The sequence below is a fragment of the Macrobrachium rosenbergii genome, chromosome 3, assembly GCF_040412425.1.
Source record: "Macrobrachium rosenbergii isolate ZJJX-2024 chromosome 3, ASM4041242v1, whole genome shotgun sequence".
Classification (NCBI taxonomy): domain Eukaryota; kingdom Metazoa; phylum Arthropoda; class Malacostraca; order Decapoda; family Palaemonidae; genus Macrobrachium; species Macrobrachium rosenbergii.
In genome coordinates this window covers 13,588,698-13,608,697 of record NC_089743.1, presented here as the reverse complement: position 1 = coordinate 13,608,697, position 20,000 = coordinate 13,588,698, and positions in this window count along the sequence as shown.

Below are 20,000 nucleotides of genomic sequence, written 5' to 3'. Positions count from 1 at the left end.
TTCCAGAGTCGGTCACTGGATTTCTCCACTTGTTTTAACATATCCTAGGTCTTTTCTGTAGTTATTATACGGTCGACTGATATGCCTTGCTAACGAAATGCAGCAGGTATTTAATTCAGCATGTCCAGTTGTACAAACTTGTTTTCATCGACCTTTGTTTTGACATCTTCTCAACAGCTACTCAGTTTGTTGGTAATTCTTCTTCACTAAAGTTAGACCATCATACGAGTTCCTTGTTGGTCAGGTCGGTATAGTTCTCGGCTAGCACTCTGCTGGGCCCGCGTTCGAGTCTCCGGCCGGCCAATGAAGAATTAGAGGAATTTATTTCTGGTGATAAAAATTCATTTCTCGGTGTGATGTGGTTTGGATTCCATTAAATAAGTTGTAGGTCCCGTTGCTAGGTAACCAGTTGGTTCTTAGCCACGTAAAATAAATCTAATCCTTCGGGCCAGCCCTAGGAGAGCTGTTAATCAGCTCAGTGGTCTGGTTAAACTAAGGTATATTTAACTTAGACCATCATACGTTGATTGTGGTTCATCTTTACTGATATTTTTCTGTGTTTCTCTGACAAAAACCTAATGTTTTCATCCGTATCTGTCTGTATGTCTGTGATAATAAAACACCTCGAGGACTGATAAACTTTGACAGCATTCATATGTTGCCATGGAAAACACCTCGATCCTTAGTGTCTGTTTACAGGGCTGGGCATTTATGGCTTGGTAGAGCTGTGCTCTCTGCCGACGTGGTTGATTGGGTTAGATCAGTGGTTCTTAAACTTTTTTGCCTTGCGCCTCCCTCTGCATTATGTATAGACCCCACGGTCCCCCACCCCTGAAATTTTTGCCAACTATAATCTACGGACAATAAATTGTCTATTTGTATGCTATTATACTTATCATAACAATAAAAGTCAATTCATAAACAAGATTTGAAATTAAAATTGACTTATATTTTGAATTTTTGGCATGTTTTGAGATAATGATTAGAAAATATATGGACGCAGTGATAACGTTTTTGGCAATTTTGTAAGTGACATCACAAATTAAAAAAATACTTGGAACCATCTGGCAACTCTGCTTGCGCCCCCCTTGGAAGCTTCTGGCGCGCGCCCCAGTTGAAGAATCACTGGATTAGATTAATCTGATTTTGTGCCAGCACGTGCTCTTGCCCTTGGGCTGCCGTGAGAACGGATAAGGTGTTGAAAAGGGGTACAAGGCATAGCTTGGACCTGTGTGTGAACTCTTCCAGACCAAAAGAGATGTCTCTGCTGAATGCTTTTGTTCACCTGATGCATTTCCTCTTTTGGAATTTTCACCAGGGTTCTAATTTCGAGGAGGGAACGATTCTGATGACTTATTAAGTAAGACTGCTCCCAGCATGAGATTTTTCTGTGTCTCAGTTTTTGCTGTGGTTGCTGTTTTCCGGCAGACAAGGCTATAATTAGGACGGGTATTGCTTGTTTTGTTATGTTTGCTTGTGTAGCAGACATGGGTGCTTAAGTGCTTGCATATGAATGAGACGCAAGTAATTTGCATCTTGATAGACTAATGTACATAAGTGCCGGTTCCCGAATGCTTGGTTTGGCTAAGTACACGGACTTCTACGGAAAAGTTGTACACTTTGCTCATTTTTTTAGTGTTTTTTTTTTTTAACGACTGAACGTACGTAGGTTTTGTCGTTTGAGCTCTCTGCTTACATACAGTACATATACTCGTACATACATTTGTACTTTTTTGTATGTTTGTGTATATTATTCACCCATGGCTATTACTTAATGATAATGACGACAAGAGCGGGGATTGAGTGGTTGATTTATGAGAGGAATAAACTGTTGTTTCGTAAGCAGAGATCATTGCCGCCTAGAAATATAAAATAGTGAGAAAACAACAAATTATTTGTTTATTTGTTTAAGCCCGAAGCATGCTTGTTAAGATTTTCCTTCACAAAAGGCATGTGCATCATCTGTGAGAAGCACTGAAGTATTAAAACACAACTTACATATAAAAAGTAACTTTATTTGCCGAAAGAAGACCTTTTCTTCAACAGATTTTAAAGAGTATTAACAATCATCTTCTCTGGGAGAGAGAGAGAGAGAGAGAGAGAGAGAGAGAGAGAGAGAGAGAGAGAGAGAGAGAGTCATAAAATACTTACCAACAAGATTTTCTCGGTTCTTAAAACCATACAAATTGCATGTCACTTTACATGTCCCACTTGGTGCATATACCCTGATAAATTGTTGCCTTTAAGCTGTTATAACAGAATGTTATATTTCAATCATTTTTCCTATCACTTTTATATCTCGCCCCCCCCCCCACCCTCCTACCCTCGTCCCTCGAATGCTTAAAGTATCATATTTTTGTATGGCATACATACTCAGCCTTTAATCGTCTTCCTCTTTCCCCCCTATTTTACATATTAATTTCATCCTATTGTTTTTTAAATGCATTCCTCTTCCGTAAGCATTTTCTCTGTACCTTATTTAATTTTTCCCTCTTTTTTCCCCGACCTTGCTTTCTCAGCTTGTTTTTCCTATTTCGCATCCTTCTTATGTATCTATTATTTCGCATCCTTCCAACGTATCTCCTCAGTGATTTTAACTTACGTTTTCCACCCTTCTTTCCTTTAACCTTTTATCCTTTCACCCTTACTTTCCCTATTGTTTATTTTCCCATTTTGTTTCCTTTTTCACTTGTCGTACCTTCTTGCTTCTTTCATTATTTTCACCTTTTTATGTTCAGTGAGATTTTTCTTTGCATTGTTTTTTTATATATTTTTTTATTTATTATTTTTTTTTAAGGTTTCCGTTAGGCTCCCGACTGATTTCCCATATGCGCACGTACGTTTCGTATATCCACGCGCTTTCCTCCGTTATACTTTTTGCTTAACCTTTGTAGGTCCACCCTCTTCCCCTTCCATCTGGGAACCCACTTCCTTTTTAACGCTGCTTCTGGGGTATCACAGTTCCTCCTGCTTTTCTCCGAACGCTGTGACACGACGTTGGCGCTTTATCTGCCCACTTAATATATGCCGTGAAAGTCATAACATTCTGTCCTAAGAACACAGGCTACTCCCCTTATGCGCTTTTATCAACCTTTTGAGAATCCCCGGCATCTTCAATATAAGGCAAGAGATCGTGCAAACGAGCCGCCCATAAAACCTTGCACAGAAGTTAAGGAATTCTGTTCAGTGTGATATTCTTACATAACTGTAGATATTTATAATAAAAATGCTGACACTTTTATGGCGTATTTTGTATTCTAATAAGAAGATGAGCATCTAAATGAGGACGTGGTATTGTTGTGGATGTGCGTGTCCCAGTGGGTGAGGTTCGGCCTTTGTCACTGGGTCTCTCAAGAAGGCGCATAGAATTTCTTGCCTTCTCGGTTCGTCTTTCCCGGCTTTTGTTTGTTCGCCGTGTAACGTTTTTATTGCTGTGTTAAGTTTTTGGGATTAGATTATCCAACCTGTTTTTCCCATTTTTCTGAAATGCGTATCTGTTTAGCCGTCGAGTGGCCAGTGGAATATGCTGATGCATTGCGGAACTTTTATTCATGTATTTATTTATTTGTTCGTTTATTGATGTATTATTCGGATTGTTTTACCAGAGAAATTTCTACTGTGTATCACTTATATGAAGGAGAAACATAAGGGAAAACTTTACTAGATACACGTCACCATGGCTAATTTCTTATACCCACAAAGAAGTCAGCAAAATATGTCAACATGACAATGATAATTTTGTATGGTCCTGCTGAGAACTGGAGGGCTCTACCCTTCTGGTGCCCACTCCTCCCCTCCCAGCTAAAAGGGTTACGAAAGCTGATGATGAAAATAGAATTGTATAGGTTGAGTCATTGATTTTTTTTCCCATCAAAAATCACATTGAAGCCTGTCATTTCAAGATGTGTTCTGTCATTCCAGGGTCAATTGTGATCGCCGGCATAATTACAAAATGCACTGTTTTAGTTGTAGGTGGGTTAGGGGCAGTTGTTAAATATAAGTAATGTAGCTGAATGTAAGAAAGGGGGTTGGGTGATGAGCCACAATTGGAAATCATATACAAGGTTCCAAATGAGATTTATTTGTGCTGTGAAGGCCCAGACGGGATTAATTCGATATTACAAGATAACAATGGGAAATCCTTTACGATTTTTAGCATGTGAACCCATCTATTCACGAAAATATATGCCACTAGGATTCTAATAGCTGATTTAGAGAGAGAGAGAGAGAGAGAGAGAGAGAGAGAGAGAGAGAGAGAGAGAGAGAGAGATCGTGCACATGATATATAATGTGATTGAAATTACGAAACTAGTTTCCGATAATCCATTTTTCTGCTATCGGATTTGTGCAGTTGTAGCTATTATTGTAGGTCCCTATATTTATAACCTGTCAACTTAGAATGGGTTTTCTTTTCGGGAAAGATGAAGGATTAACGTGGAATTTATATTTTCATGGTGAATGGGAGTTTATTTTCTTCGTTATTTTGTCTGACAGCATTCAAATGGACTGTGCTTTCATCCATCTTATTATTGGTGAATTCTCCAAAAAATGCTTTGTTAGGAAAATATAAGATGGCAATAAATTTTCTCTGATGTTCTTAATTTCTAATCGAGATATCTTTGGTAATGAAGGTTTAGTGCTTTATCAGTATGACTAATGAATGTCATACTTCTCAGTTTACCCTTCTCGTTCGCATTTTCGCACACACACACACACACATATATATATATATATATATATATATATATATATATATATATATATATATATATATATATATATATATATATATATATATGCATGTGTAAATGGATGTATGTGTGTGTATGTATGTTCCACATACACTCTGAAATGCATTGAGCAATTTCAACCAAACATGGGGTACGACATCACTGGCACCAAAGGTGGGGCATGTGGAAAGGGGGTGAAATGTAAAAATTACAGAAAACGACAGATATTAGTGCCTAATCCATAGTTTTCGAGGTCGCTGAGATGAATAGTGACACTCCTGATGCCCTTTAAATCCAAGTTCAGCCCCGATAGGGAGGGGTGTGAGAAGGGGGTGACATGTAAAAATAACCGAAATGACAGGTATTAGTGTCTAATCCATAGTTTTCGATGTTGCTGACATTAATAGTGACCCTTATTGATGCCCTTCAAGTCCAAATTCAGCTCTGATAGGAAGGGAGGGTAGGAAGGGGTTGGGAAGGTGGTGACATGTAAAAATAACCAAAACGACAGTTATTATTGCCTAATCCATAGTTTTCGAGGTCCCTGAGAAGAATAGTGACACTCACGATGCCCTTTAAGTCCAAGTCCAGCCCTGATAGGAAGGGGAAGGGGGTGTTGAGAAGGGGGTGGGAAGGGGCTGACATGTAAAAATAACCAAAAGGACAGATATTAGTTTTTGAGGTCCCTGGGAAGAATAGTGTCACTCCTGTTGACCTTTATGTCCAACTTCAGCCCCAATTGGGGGAGGGGTGAGAAAGGATGGGAAGGGGGTGACACGTAAAAATAATCGAAAATGACAGATGTTAGTGTCTAATCCATAGTTTTCGAGGTTGCTGAGATGAATAGTGACACTCTTGATGCCCTTCAAGTCCAGGTTCAGCCCTGATAGGACGGGGTGCAGGATGGGAATGGGGTGACATGTAAACATAACCAAAAACGACAGATATTAGTGTCTAATCCATAGTTTTCCAGGTCGCTGAGAAGAATAGTGACACTCCTGATGCCCTCTAAGTCCAAGTTCAATCCCAATAGGAAGGGGGTGGGAAGGGGTGGGAAGGTGGTGACATGTAAAAATAACCAAAAACTACAGATATTAGTGTCTAATCCATACTTTTTTTTTTTAGGTTGCTGAGATGAATAGTGAAACTCCCAATGCCCTTTGAGTCCAAGTTCAGCCCTGGAAGGGCGTGATGAGAAGGGGTGAAAAATAAAATGTCAAAAATGACAGATATTAGGGTCTAATCCATAATTTTCGAGATCGCTGAGATAAATAGAGACTCTCCTAATGCCCTTCAAGTCCAAGCTCAGCCCTGATAGGAAGGGGGGTGAGAGGTGGTGAAATATAAAATGTCAAAAATGCTTGGCAATGTAACTGAAACAACTATCTTAACAGGAATGAGAGAGAGAGAGAGAGAGAGAGAGAGAGAGAGAGAGAGAGAGAGAGAGAGAGAGAGAGAGAGAGAGAGTTTACCGGTTGGCATTCAGAGGTTTCCTGGGCAGCATCGGGTTGGTCAGCTAGTGTATATATATATATATATATATATATATATATATATATATATATATATATATATATATATATATAAACAATAAAATTCAGAATGCAGAAAAAGTAATCTGATACCTATTACATACAAGTTGATAACTACCTTTTCGAAGAAAACATCTGAAAGCAATACAGCTCAGCTTCCTCACAGAATGACCAAGAAACGAGACAAACCTCAATATAAGTCAGGGGACAGCAACGTCTTCTAAAAACTAAAAACTGAGTTTCATTCCTTTATGTTATATATATATATATATATATATATATATATATATATATATATATATATATATATATATATATATATATATATATATATCTATATATATATATATTATCTTATTTATCTTATATATTTTCGCTGATTGTTATCTTTAGTCTTCTCAATCTTCTGCGATCATGCACCATTACCTCACTCACGTTCTTCTCCTGCATGTCCCTGTTAACTGTGTCTCTCCATCTCATTCTTGGTCTACCTCTCCTCCTTGTTCCAGGCACTTCCATGTTCATGGTTCTTTACATACAGAATCCTCCTCTCTTCTCATAACATGTCCAAACCATTGTAGTCGTCTCTGTTGCAGCTTCTTTGATATATATATATATATATATATATATATATATATATATATATATATATATATATATGGATGGATATATATATATATATATATATATAGATGTATGTGGATGTTTGTGGTTTTATATATATATATATATATATATATATATATATATATATATATATATGTGTGTGTGTGTGTGTGTGTGATCAATGTTGCAAAAATGGGCCCTAAAGCTACCGACCTCACCACAAAGGACTTGCAGAAAATTAGAAACTTACCCTTTTTAGTTTCTACGTCCTGTAAGAAAAAAACGACGTAAAATCTACTGAAGCTAGAGGGCTGCAAATTGGTATGTTGATCATCCACCCATCAATCATCAAACATACCAAATTGCAGCCCTCTAACCTCAGTAGTTTTTATTTTATTTAAGGTTAAAGATCGCCATAATCTTGCGTCTGGCAAAGTTATACGCCAGGCCACCACCGGGCTTTGGTATAAGTTTCATGGGCCGTGGCTCATACAGCATTATACCGAGACCACCGAAAGATAGATCTATTTTCGGTGGCCTTGATTATAAGCAAAAGCCATGGCCCTTTGCAGCTAAGGCCCGCCAACTGCACGCCAGTGATTGGCTAGCTCTGGCTAGCTCTAGAAAGGGGAATCAGTCACACTAGTTAACAGTCCAAGTGATTGCTTAATTTGCCAGTACGGATTTGACTCCGTTCGGTCATTTTGAGCTCCGTGCATAAATGATGACACAACAGATTTGAGTTCCCGGAATTGTGAAGTATGCGATTGATATCTCCGATAAAAGATATATTAAGTTATATAATATCACATTACGAAGATCTTGGACCATTCTGTACGTGCATCTTTTTGTTTTCATTTTACACAAATACACAAGTATCTTGCTTTTTTCTTTTAAATTGGTATTGGCCTACATAAGCGGTTCCACATAGACCACATTAATTGAAATGAAGCATAGACTTATGCAACCAAATGTTAATACCATTGTGAGATTAGGCTTGCATATAAAACTTTTGTATTGTGAGGCAATGCAAGGCATAGTCCTACACGGCAATTTCTTATATGTTGAGGCATGACAGGGCTTAGGCGTACACATGAAATTCTTATATTTTGAGGCAATGACAGGCTTAGGCCTACACATGAAATTCTTATATTTTGAGGCAATGACAGGGCATGGGCCTACGCGTCGGTTTCTTATTGCAAATAGTTTTCCACCCGTATCTGTTAGAATAGAGTAGCTTTTATTTAATATAGTAGCTCCGACCCCACAACATACAGTATAATGTATACGTGAATTGTACACGTATAAGCATGTGCATATACACATACTTGTGTATTTGCGTTGAAGGCCATAGTAAATGTAAAGCCACTTATACCACAGAGAATAAAATTAAATTTGTGGGCATGTAGCCGATGGCACACACAGACCAATCATAGGGCTGTCTCAGCCTTACCCACAACTCTCAAACTGCTCGCAATGAATTATATTGAAAATATATATTTACAAAAGGAATAACAAATTATATTACTGTGATGAGTAAATATGAGGCTGCTGTAGCATTTTTGATGAACATGAAGGCTATGGTAGGAAGGCATCATAAGATATACTTAACGAGATAAAATGATAGCTGAAAAAGTTATGCATGAGATGATCCAAACCAGTCTGTGAGTAGCCCATGATTCATTTGCTTTTGGTGGGATTCTTGTAGATTACCCAGTTGGAAAAAAGGCTACATAAGAGTCAGTAAATTCTCTCTCTCTCTCTCTCTCTCTCTCTCTCTCTCTCTCTCTCTCTCTCTCTCTCTCTCTCTCTCTCTTGTTAGGAGAATATTCTAGCGTAGACTGCATTCATAAAGATCTCGATTACTTTTAATTAAAACAAATGACCAAATTTCAATTGACAATAGTAGGCAGATCATTCTTTACATTAGTATTTTATGAATAGGTCTATGTTTATTCTGCAATGTTAGGTTACCATATGAAAAATTTTCGAAGACACTACCAAGCACCATAATAGCAGCAACAAAAACAAGAATAACCACAACAAGAACCACGATAAAACGGCTGAATATAAAATAGGGATAGACCTATAATCCAAATGTCATAAGCTGCGGACATTATAGGTCTACGTCATTTTTTATGATCCTGTTATTTCGAAAGGAGATAACGTCCTTAAGAAAATTGTCAGCAAATTATATCCAGTATGACTCGTATAGCCTATCATACTGTAACTTTAAGTTAAACATAGGCATATTCTGCTTAGTAGAGTGCATTCACAGCTTGTCATCCCACCGAATGTGTAAACGATTGCAATGAAATCGATTTTATGACTATTAAAATGTAGTAAAATTTCCTAAAATCAATATGAAATACCAATCTGCATAGCTCTGAGAAAGCCTTTGTGTTTCAGTTTAGAATGGCGAACACTCTTGACAATATCAGACGATAATTGTTATTGTCCTGTAACTCAAGTGCATCGATTCGAACGAAAGACATTCCCTGTGTCACCTCCGTATTCAGGTGAACCTCATTTACGAACAACAACATAGCAGCATCGCGGAACACTCCTGACTTCATTAGTGTTTTCCTGTTTTTTTTTTTACCAATTTTAGGGAGATGCGTATTATGATTTTATTCCTTTTCATAACCAGCAGAACGCATTTTATTTCGGTAAAACAGCCATTGCAAAATTAAGGAAGTTGAAAAGAACCACAGATTAACCAGCTTTTCGAAAACATTGCCAACTTCAAGGGATGGTCGTGAACTAAGCAGTGGGCGGGGCTTAGCTGCAAAGAGCGGTGGATTTTGCTATATAGAATGTACAGAAAACTCGTTTGCGTCGAAGAAACTTCGGCGCATTTTCTACTTGTTCTATATTACTTTTGATAGAAAGAAAGATGTCATGCATTTGCAAAAAAAAAAAATAATAATTAGCCTTGGAAACCTGTTTCAGATGCTCTTTTGAATGCTTTCTTGTGAAAGGTACCTAATGCAAAGGTTCTTCTCTTGAAACAGTGCTTGTTTTATAAGGTAAAGGTATGTATGTGATTAACGATGTTTTCATCAGGTATGGTATGCAAAATTTTTAGCTTGTCGATATTTATTTTATAAACTATATTACCTGAGTTTAAGTCTGCATAAAGATCTTTTTTTCTTGGACTTACATTTATACCTAAGTCTCATTGAAAACAAGATTATGTTTATTTAAATAAAAAAATTATCTTGTAGTTGAGCTTGGAAAGTCATGAGAAATTTTAGATTATCAGTTCGTTACCAAAATGAATATGGTCATTTGATATAGGAATATATAAATTGAAATATGAAAACAAGAATACTTAAGATAATCATTCATTTACTTGTTAACCTGATTATTATCTGTACCTTCACACCATTATTACCTGTGTATTATGGTATTGGAAGCAGTCAGTTTGAGAGAGAGAGAGAGAGAGAGAGAGAGAGAGAGAGAGAGAGAAAAATGTATTGGAATTTGGTGCTGGTCCTAAGAACTAAGTATTGGGGTCCCTGTGTACGGTGATGCTTGAACGAGTTGAATACCAAAACCGTTGAATGTTTTCTGAGCCTGCGATGATATAAGGCCCGCAATTCTTGGAGACACGTGCCATATACGATGCACATTTGTGTCTTTAGCGTTCGGCGGCGACCAGAATAGCAATGGGAAGATCCATACAAAACCCTGTACGCCCTTCTGGGGAAGATTTTTTTTTTGTTATTATTATTTTCCGCTCTTGGATCGGGTGTGGCGAAGATAAATTTAGAATGCAGTGTGCTGTGTAGAGGTATCCGGAAACTTATTGTTTATCTAAACGGTTCAGATGCAAGAGACAGTTCTTGCTCTTTTAGTGTCGTGACAGGCTTTCTTCAAAGAGTTATTTTCATCTACTTCTAAATTTCGAAATGGAATTTGTTTCTCTTTTTCAGACCAGTCTTATTCAGTCTTATTCAGTTAGTCGTCAGGTTGTACTTTTTAGATTTTTTTTTTTATTAAACATTAACTCACATTAACTCTTATGATAATCATTCTTTTCATGTTATACCGATGTGTATAAGCTTTATTTCAAGAGTTATTTTCATCTAAATTTCAAGATTGAATTTGTTTCACTTTTTCAGACCAACCTTATTCAGTTAGTCGTCAGGTTGTACTTTTTAGATTTTTTTGTTCATTAAACATTAACTCACATTAACTCTTATGATAATCATTCTTTTCATGTTATACCGATGTGTATATTCTACTGCCCTTGCATCACCGTACGAAGCAAAAGTTGCTTTCCTTCAACAGTGTCTTTTATTCCTAGACGGTATCTTGGTAATGAATCTCCTTCCAGTTTATGGAAACAGGAAAATCAAGGAAAATGTCAAACGTAAACAAAATCGTAGATTGATAATGAAATGCACTAGGGGAAACAATAGATCCCTCTTAGTGCTAGTTAATGAATATTTTTCTGCTGGTTTTGCAATGGTCAGGTAGGTTGAGGTGTGTTGAATTTTATTCCTGAATTATTTGAGGGAAAGTATTTTGGCAAGAATAATAACCTCTTGGGGGATTAAGTCTGCATGTGCCCAATTTATCAAATTTAAGAAAAAAAAAACATTTCTTTTAAATATTTTTTTTACTACCCCACAACTTACCTATGAAGTTTCGTCACGCTGCAGACTAATATATTGACTTGTCTGTTAATCTTTTCGAAGCACGAACTGAAATCATATCAGCAATATGAGATGGTTTCCTCAAGTTTTTGGACAAAAGTTTAAATAGTTAATTAAACTTATCTAGAAATGTACTGCAACTGTATCCTGAAATGAGAATGCCTTTTGCTCAAATGTCTAATAAAAGACGCTGTAATAAGAGTATTAAATTCTGGGCTGGTGACGTTAATGACAGCGTTGTAAAATGCTTTGTCATTGTCCAGAATACAAATAGCTAGTGTTTTTCTTCTGTAATCCTCTGCAGTGCATTCGAGCTCCTATTTTGGAGAGATAGATGTGACTGACGTTGGTCCTTGCTGAGCAATGAAAGGCCGTAGAAATTAGAAGTTGCATATCAAGAATTTGTCGAGGTTGATTATGGACTCATAATTGGAGAGCAGATTTTACAGTCATATTCTAGGCATGAGACCAAAGTCATTTTATATGATAACTGACTTTCTGCTTATGCAATCGTGTGTGCATACCCTATATATATAAAATATATATATATATATATATATATATATATATATATATATATATATATATATATATTTATATATATTATATTATATATTTATTATATATATACACATATGTATATATATACGAATCTTTTTATATATATATATATATATATATATATATATATATATATATATATATATATATATATACACAGTACACAGACATACATACTTACAAACATACACACATGCATACTGTGTATCCACAAATACTAATGTTTAATATCCAATTCCCTATACCTCAGAAATAACAACGTTGAGAATTATAACTGATAACTGAGATTCAAACTTCATACAGTGACAACCTTCCACTGCACTGATGTAACAAAAAGATTCGTCACTGAAATCACAGGTTATCACCTTCGGTATTTCGAATCTCCAAGGTGACGAATCGCTTATCAATAATGGTTCCCCTCCGGTGGTTTTCCTGAGTAGAGCAAATTGGACATTAAACCACATTTGTAGCTGAATGTTTTTGAATATAAAAAATGGAATGATAATGTATATATACATATACATACATATATATATATATATATATATATATATATATATATATATATATATATATATATATATATATATTAATATATATGAAATACATGTAAATATATAACAGTTCTTTATACAGTATTCTTAAAAGTTTTGCGCTTCTTTCTATATACCTTACTGTCATATCTTCTGAGTCCTGCAACATCATCGGAAGAAATGAAGAGCGTAAATGCCACTTCTCTTGTATCAGTCGTGGATGCATTTGTCTTCACAATCTGCAGTAGAAGAACACCGGTAACAATCTGCCTCTTTCTGCTTGTGTTCTCCCGGCTTCAGAGAGCCTCAGCCCCGCATTATGTAAAACCTACAAGCGTAACTACAAATAAGCCAACGTGCAATAAGGAGTCATCAGTAACGAATTGCCTCTCTAAGACTATTGATTATAACTCATGAAGCATCCTAAGTACCCAATATTTCGCTCGCGATGAGCGCAATTTGCGCGCCCAGGCGACTAATCCCGGTTGAGTGGTAATCCGCTGGTACTTCTTATTGCAAATATGGATTATCTCGGGTTTTTTAATGTTTCCCCTTTTTTTTATTTTCTTGCGCTTGAATGTGCATTCTAGTTCGTCGTTGAAGCGAGGTGTTGGATCTCGTCTGACTTTTTACAACGGGGCAGTTAGTTCTTCAAGGGCTGCCAAAGACTTAAAATTACAGTTGCGCTGTTTGAGAAAACTTTTTCTCCTGTCTTGGTTTTTCCTGAACTCAGACGATGCTTTCAGGTGGGTACTGGTAATATTCAGCGTGGTCAGTTGTTAAGTTGTTTTTTCTCTGCCTGTTGTTGAATGCGTTTTGAATCCTTTGTATTTTAAACGTTTAACGGTAATTAACAGGGCATTAGTTTGTTTCAAGACGAACCATCTATGCAATAATCTTAACCTTGTACTTTCTAAAGTATGCCATTATTAATTATATGTAAAGTGGTGCGAGATATGACGACGAAAATGTCTTTTAGTTAAACAGAGGGATCACATAATTTTGTAATGAGTAAAGTTTTTCGAACGTACATCGCATACCTGCATACAATCTTGCATGCATAAGCTCAAGATATACATCCATCTTATTTACATACTAGATAAAAATCTATCCCTCTTATCTGTGTGATGCCGTGTCTGTAAACTGTAAACACTGCAGGCAAAAGTTTCTCCGAGAATAACATGCACATCTCTGATAGCGTTGTCTCTGTTTGCAGATAAGTTTGAAGGTGGTCCCGAATAGCCAATACTCTCTTGCTCTTAGGAGCCAGACTTGTAGAGATATGCGTTGTATATCCTCAGGATTAATGAGAAGAGTTTTTTAGTCTCTCATAAGTTCATTAGTCAGCTCCGAAGTTGTCAGGTATCCTCATTCACCACCCAACGCACACTTACTTGAACTGAATGAAAGGTGCTTGAACTTGTCAAAACATAAATAAGCATATCTTATCGGAGCTGCGCGTTCGTTTGAGTGTGTTTGTGTCTGAGAGAGAGAGAGAGAGAGAGAGAGAGAGAGAGAGAGAGAGAGAGAGAGAGTTTTTCATGTCATTACGACGTGGTATTAGGAAACAAAATTCTCTTAAGTTCCGTTTTATCCTTGTCAAGTAATTTGGATCTATTTTTAGCATTATCAAGTTCGAAAAGGAATCAGAACCAGGACCTTTGAGTCATTCCATTCTTAAAAACGGCATCCTCTTGCCCCGTTTTTTATACGACACTGATCGCTCTACATCTCATGGGAATACCAAGGTAAAGAGAGTAGACAGGTACGCTCACTTGTGGGGGGGTGAGGATTATCCCCCCCAAGCCGCTGGTGTCTGGTGTCCACAGGTCGGTTTGTGACCTGGGTCACTATAAACTCCTGTGATTGACTTCACTCACATCAGTTGTTCGTGTGTTATTGTCAATAGCAGTATACAAATTTCTCTTCAGTACATTTCCAATCACCAGTGGGTTACCGTTTTATTATATAGAGTAATTTTCGAGAAATGCCATTTATTTGTGCAGTGTTTGGTTGCAATTCTCATGGTAGAAAGAAAGAAGGCATATCATTTTTTCGCTTCCCTAAAGATGCAGAAACAAGACCAAAGTGGATTCATGTTTGTCGTAGAAAAGACAAATTCAATTATCGTAACAGTAGGATATGTAGCAGACATTTTGAGGACAGTGCTTATTTAAAAAGTCAAGAACAAATTTCGGCAAATGTAACCAGTGCTCCTAGAAAGAGACTTTTGAAGTCACTTGCAGTTCCAACTCTTCTTCTTCACTTGCCTAAATCTAAAGGTCAGTATCAACCATCTCTAATGATATTACTGTAATTAGTCCATATGTATAATCTTGGAAATAACTGTATATACAATATTATAAATATAGGTTATACATATATACACGTAAAGAGAGAGAGAGAGAGAGAGAGAGAGAGAGAGAGAGAGAGAGAGAGAGAGAGAGAGAGAGAGATTTCATAGCCTTATAATAAGAAAAAAATTATGATCGAACATATTTTCAAAGTAAATAAAAATGAAATGAGAGAGAGAGAGAGAGAGAGAGAGAGAGAGAGAGAGAGAGAGAGAGAGAGAGAGAGAGAGAGAGAGTAAAAAAAATTTTTTTATTACTTGGCATAACTAATATTATTTCTTCTTTATATTAGGTACTGATGAGCTACACAGATTTCGACAATCACGTGCAGAGAGAAGAAATCTGAAACGATTAGTTGAAGAATCATTTGAAGAAAATAGATCAGTATGTGGTGAAGAAATTCATGTTGAAAATGGAGATGTTTCATTCGTGCAAGATTTGGATGACGTAGATCAGCAAGATGAAACAAAGACACTGGAGGATGTGCAGCGCCAACTAGAAGAGGTTATGCAGGAAAGAAATAATCTCATCTCAGAAAAACAACAGTGGGAGAAAGAAAAGAGAGTGTTAGTGGATAATATTAACAAATTAAATAACGACGTTTTACGGTGCAAGACATTCCTTGGCAAACTTTTTCTCCATCTCATGTGGAAAGCATCATAAATGGTAAATACATGAAACGTTGGTCAGTGTCTGATATAAGCCGAGCAATAACTTTAAGGAATATAGGTCCTAAAGCATATAAATATTTGCGTAAACAATGTGGAATTCTCTTCCTTCAGAGAGTACTTTAAAACGTTGGTCATCAAAAATAGACGCGGAACCGGGCATTTTGCAAACAGTGCTTCAAATGTTGAAAGAAAATGGTCATTCAATGAATGAATATAAACGATTATGTGTTATGTCTTTTGATGAATGTACAATTTCTCAAATCTGGTCCTACGATAATGGGGAATAGACGGATTATTTGATCCACAATCTAGAGTGCAGTGTAATGATTCGAGGACTTACACAAGCATGGAAACAGCTTGTTTTTTACAATTTCAACACCAATATGACCAAAGACTTATTATACAAGTTAATTGTAAGTGTAGAGAGTATTGGTTTTCCAGTGGTAGCTATAGTAAGTGATATGGGCCTACAAATGTCAGCCTTTGGAATAGTATTGGTATAAGTACAGAAACCATTTCATTTTCAAATCCTTATGATTCGGAGAGAGAGGTGTATGTATTTGCCGACCCCCCTCATCTCATTAAACTAGTAAGGAATAATTTTCTTGATTATGGCTTCCAGTTAAGTGATGGAAGCTTTGTTCAAAGTGAATGTGTACGAGAAATTGTCAAGAAGAGTGTAAGTGATTTACGACCCACCTATCGCTTGACTGAAAATAATTTATGTGTCAAGGGAACAGCACGCATGAATGTGAAGAAAGCCGTTCAGCTTCTATCAGAAACTACTTCAAAAGCAATAGACTTTTATGGAAAACAAGGACTTTTAGAGAGCAAACATTGGAAAAGTACTCGAGATTTTATCAAACTTGCTGATGCATGGTTTGATTTATTCAATTCAAGAGTTCCTTATGACAAAAAGGCACAAAGAAATGCATATGGGTTGCAACTGACACAACAAAATAAAATTCTGGAGGAAATGAAAAGCGTTGCTAAAACAATGAGAGTGTGTGGCGTAAACGTGAGCCTGTATCAGTTTCAGAAGGGAATTATCATTTCGTGCAAATCTTTGCCCTGTTATATGAAATGGTAAAAGCTAAATATGATGTATCATACATATTAACTTACAGACTCAATCAGGATGGATTAGAGCATATGTTTGGCTGCATCCGACAAATGGGCATTTGCTACGATCATCCTTGTCGGTTACATTTAAGAGAAGAATTAAGTCATATCTTCTCGGTAAAGACATTTCTATAATGGGAAGGAATTGCAATAACCTAACCAATGTAGTGATGCCACGATGTGTAAAGAATCATACATTTCTCATGATAAGAGTGAAGATGTGGCAGAAAAGGATTTGGAAAAAGAGCTCTATCTCAGCCATGGTGTTTGCTTCCATGGAGGAAAAAGATTTTATCACAGAAGACGACAATACATACGATTTGGAATTTGAAGAACGGACAAGTACTTTGTCACATGTTGCAGACAGAGAGGGTCTTCGGTATGTTGGCGGATACATGGCCTCAAAATTTCCTAGGTATCAATTTCTAGGCTGCAAGTTGAGAATAAAAGTGGCACTTGGGTTAGCGTTATTGAGAGACAGCAAAATAAGTTAACATTGCCAAGTAAGGAATTTTATGAAAAGCTGAAAATAATGGAAAAACTGTTCAATATTCATCATGGATATGATACTCTTAGGCCAGGAAAGGTAATGTGCAAGCATTATCACTCATTATTGAAAAACATGTAATGCTCCCTATGGATATAATAACATTTTTCGTAAGATGTCGCATGTTTTTAGAATGAGAGTGTTGAATAATAAAATTGTATCTAATAGATCAAAATGTAACAAAATACTCAAGCTTTCAAAATAATGGATTTGTACTTTTGTAAATAAATATCTCCATATCATGGATTAGTATTGATTTTTCTTTGCCTTATGAATTACTGAATAATATGTCAAATACTCTCCATACCCATATGCTTAAAAACAATTAAACACATATATGAGTGTCTGTGCATATATGTTCATTCTTTCATTACATAAAAAAAAAAAAAGACGGGTACAAAGAAAACACCAACAAAAAACAAGTTCATTTCCGGGTCGCCTATATTCCGATCGTCTGACTGACCCACTCGACTTGGGTTTGACCGTTTGGACACCAGCAGAGGGATTAGCTACCCCAAACTTACCCCCACCTTAGAAGTAAGCGTACCTCTCTACTCTCTTTACCTTGGGGAATACGACAGTCCCCACCACACTGTGCATAGATAAACCTAAGTCAGTTGCTGGAAAGTATATGATTTATAGCTCATCAAGTTATGGAAGTCTTTTATCTCTCTCTCTCTCTCTCTCTCTCTCTCTCTCTCTCTCTCAGGAGGAATTAATAATGAGCTGGTTATGCTCTGAATGTTCGATTTTACATCTTATATTTGATCCTAGCATTAGTTTGTTTATCCTTGTGAGAGACAAGATTTATGTCGATTGTAGCGCTTTTGTCTGTGACTCCAAGGCGACGGTGTCATCGTTATACAAGGGCATAACGGAGTTTCATCAAGGCTGGTTCTCTCTCTCTCTCTCTCTCTCTCTCTCTCTCTCTCTCTCTCTCTCTCTCTCTCTCTCTTCTTCTTCTTCTTCTTCTTCTTCTGTTGGTGTAGCTGTGATCTTGTTTTAATTTAGTGAGAGATAACGCGAAATATAATTTATTTATATTAGCTTTGATGAATGGGCACTGCTTGCAGTGTGTGTGTACGTGTGTCTCCCAGTGCATGTGTTATTTTGACGTCCCGATATTAATCTGGCGTCCCACGGCACTCCTGTTGAGAAAGATGGTACTGTGTGAGCCTACGTATGTTTACATAGCTGTCTGGTTGAGTGCTCATGCTCTCGCGTGAGGGTAAGTGTTCGCATATGTTTACGTGTGTACTTGCGTGTTCAATATGACTCCGAAAAACATAAGCATGTGTGTTTATGAGAGGCCTGTGCACACGTGGGAGAGATCTGAGGCTTGTGAAGGAGCCTGTGTTTGTAGTTTAACGAACAGAGGTTTTTGGGGGCGTGCTTCTTTGAGTTTGCCGCTGTTTGTACTATATTAGGCTGTGAATCGTTTTGTTTATGGGGTTTGATTTGGTTTATCTTTCCGTTTTCCTTCTTGTTTACTTCGAGAGTATTTTTCTATGATTTTGAGTTGACAATAACAACAACAACGAGATAGTGTTAGGTGGATGGGTTTAGGCGTCTTCCCAAAGAAAGTAAGGCGTTTCTCTGAAAACAAATCGTTAGGGTCCGATGGAGAGACCTTTTGAAAGGATGTTTTGTTTGAATCTTTTAAGGTAAACATGTCTGGGAGTGTATACTTATTTAAGGTAAACATGTATATATATATATATATATATATATATATATATATATATATATATATATATATATAATATATATATATATATATATATATATATATATATATGTGTATATATATATATATTATGTTTATATATATATTTATATATATATATATATATATATATATATATATATATATATATATATATATATATATATATTATTACGTTTGTATGTATATACCTATTTACATTGTGTTTGTGGGTATTGCAATATAAAGGAAGATAAGCCGTAGATGTTTAACTTTATTCCGAGAGTCATTTTCTGGGTCCTGCCAATTCACTTTAAATTTTCCCTTCTACAAGCAGGGCCGATGGATTTAGTCGTCTCTTATGAAGCCGAGCTTTCCATCTTATGTTAATTCTCAGCTGCTCCCAAGTTTAATCAGAGAGAATGATTTTATCTTTACGTTGGTGAGTGTTTGACTTCAAGCATGTATTTTGAAACTTATTTGTTGTTGTATAATTCCTATGTCTTATGTTTTTGCCTCTTACTTGTTATGATATGGTTGCGTGCGCTGTGTATGTTTTTTTTTTTTTGCCTTGTTTTTAATTTTTACAATTTACTCTATATAGAGGCTCATTATTGCTTACCATCGACGCTTTTTCGGGAAAAGTAGCTTTTAGTTTTTGTTCCTAGGCTCAATAATGAGCGTGACATGGCAAACAAATTCAATTCTTCTATTATTATTAATGATAATATTATCGTACATTGCAGTTTATATTGTGGGCAAATTCATTTTGCATGATTCCGTTCAAACGTCCATCATTAACTCTTGTTACCAGCTAAGTTTTCTCTTTTCTCCGAATGTGAGATGATTTTACCCTCGAACGAATTTGATTCGACATCAGCCTTTAACAAAATGGCGGCTTCTCAACACCGTTATTGAGATCCAACCAACAGCCAGAGGTTTCGAATCCGTGTCCCCACATCCCATAGGTCTGCG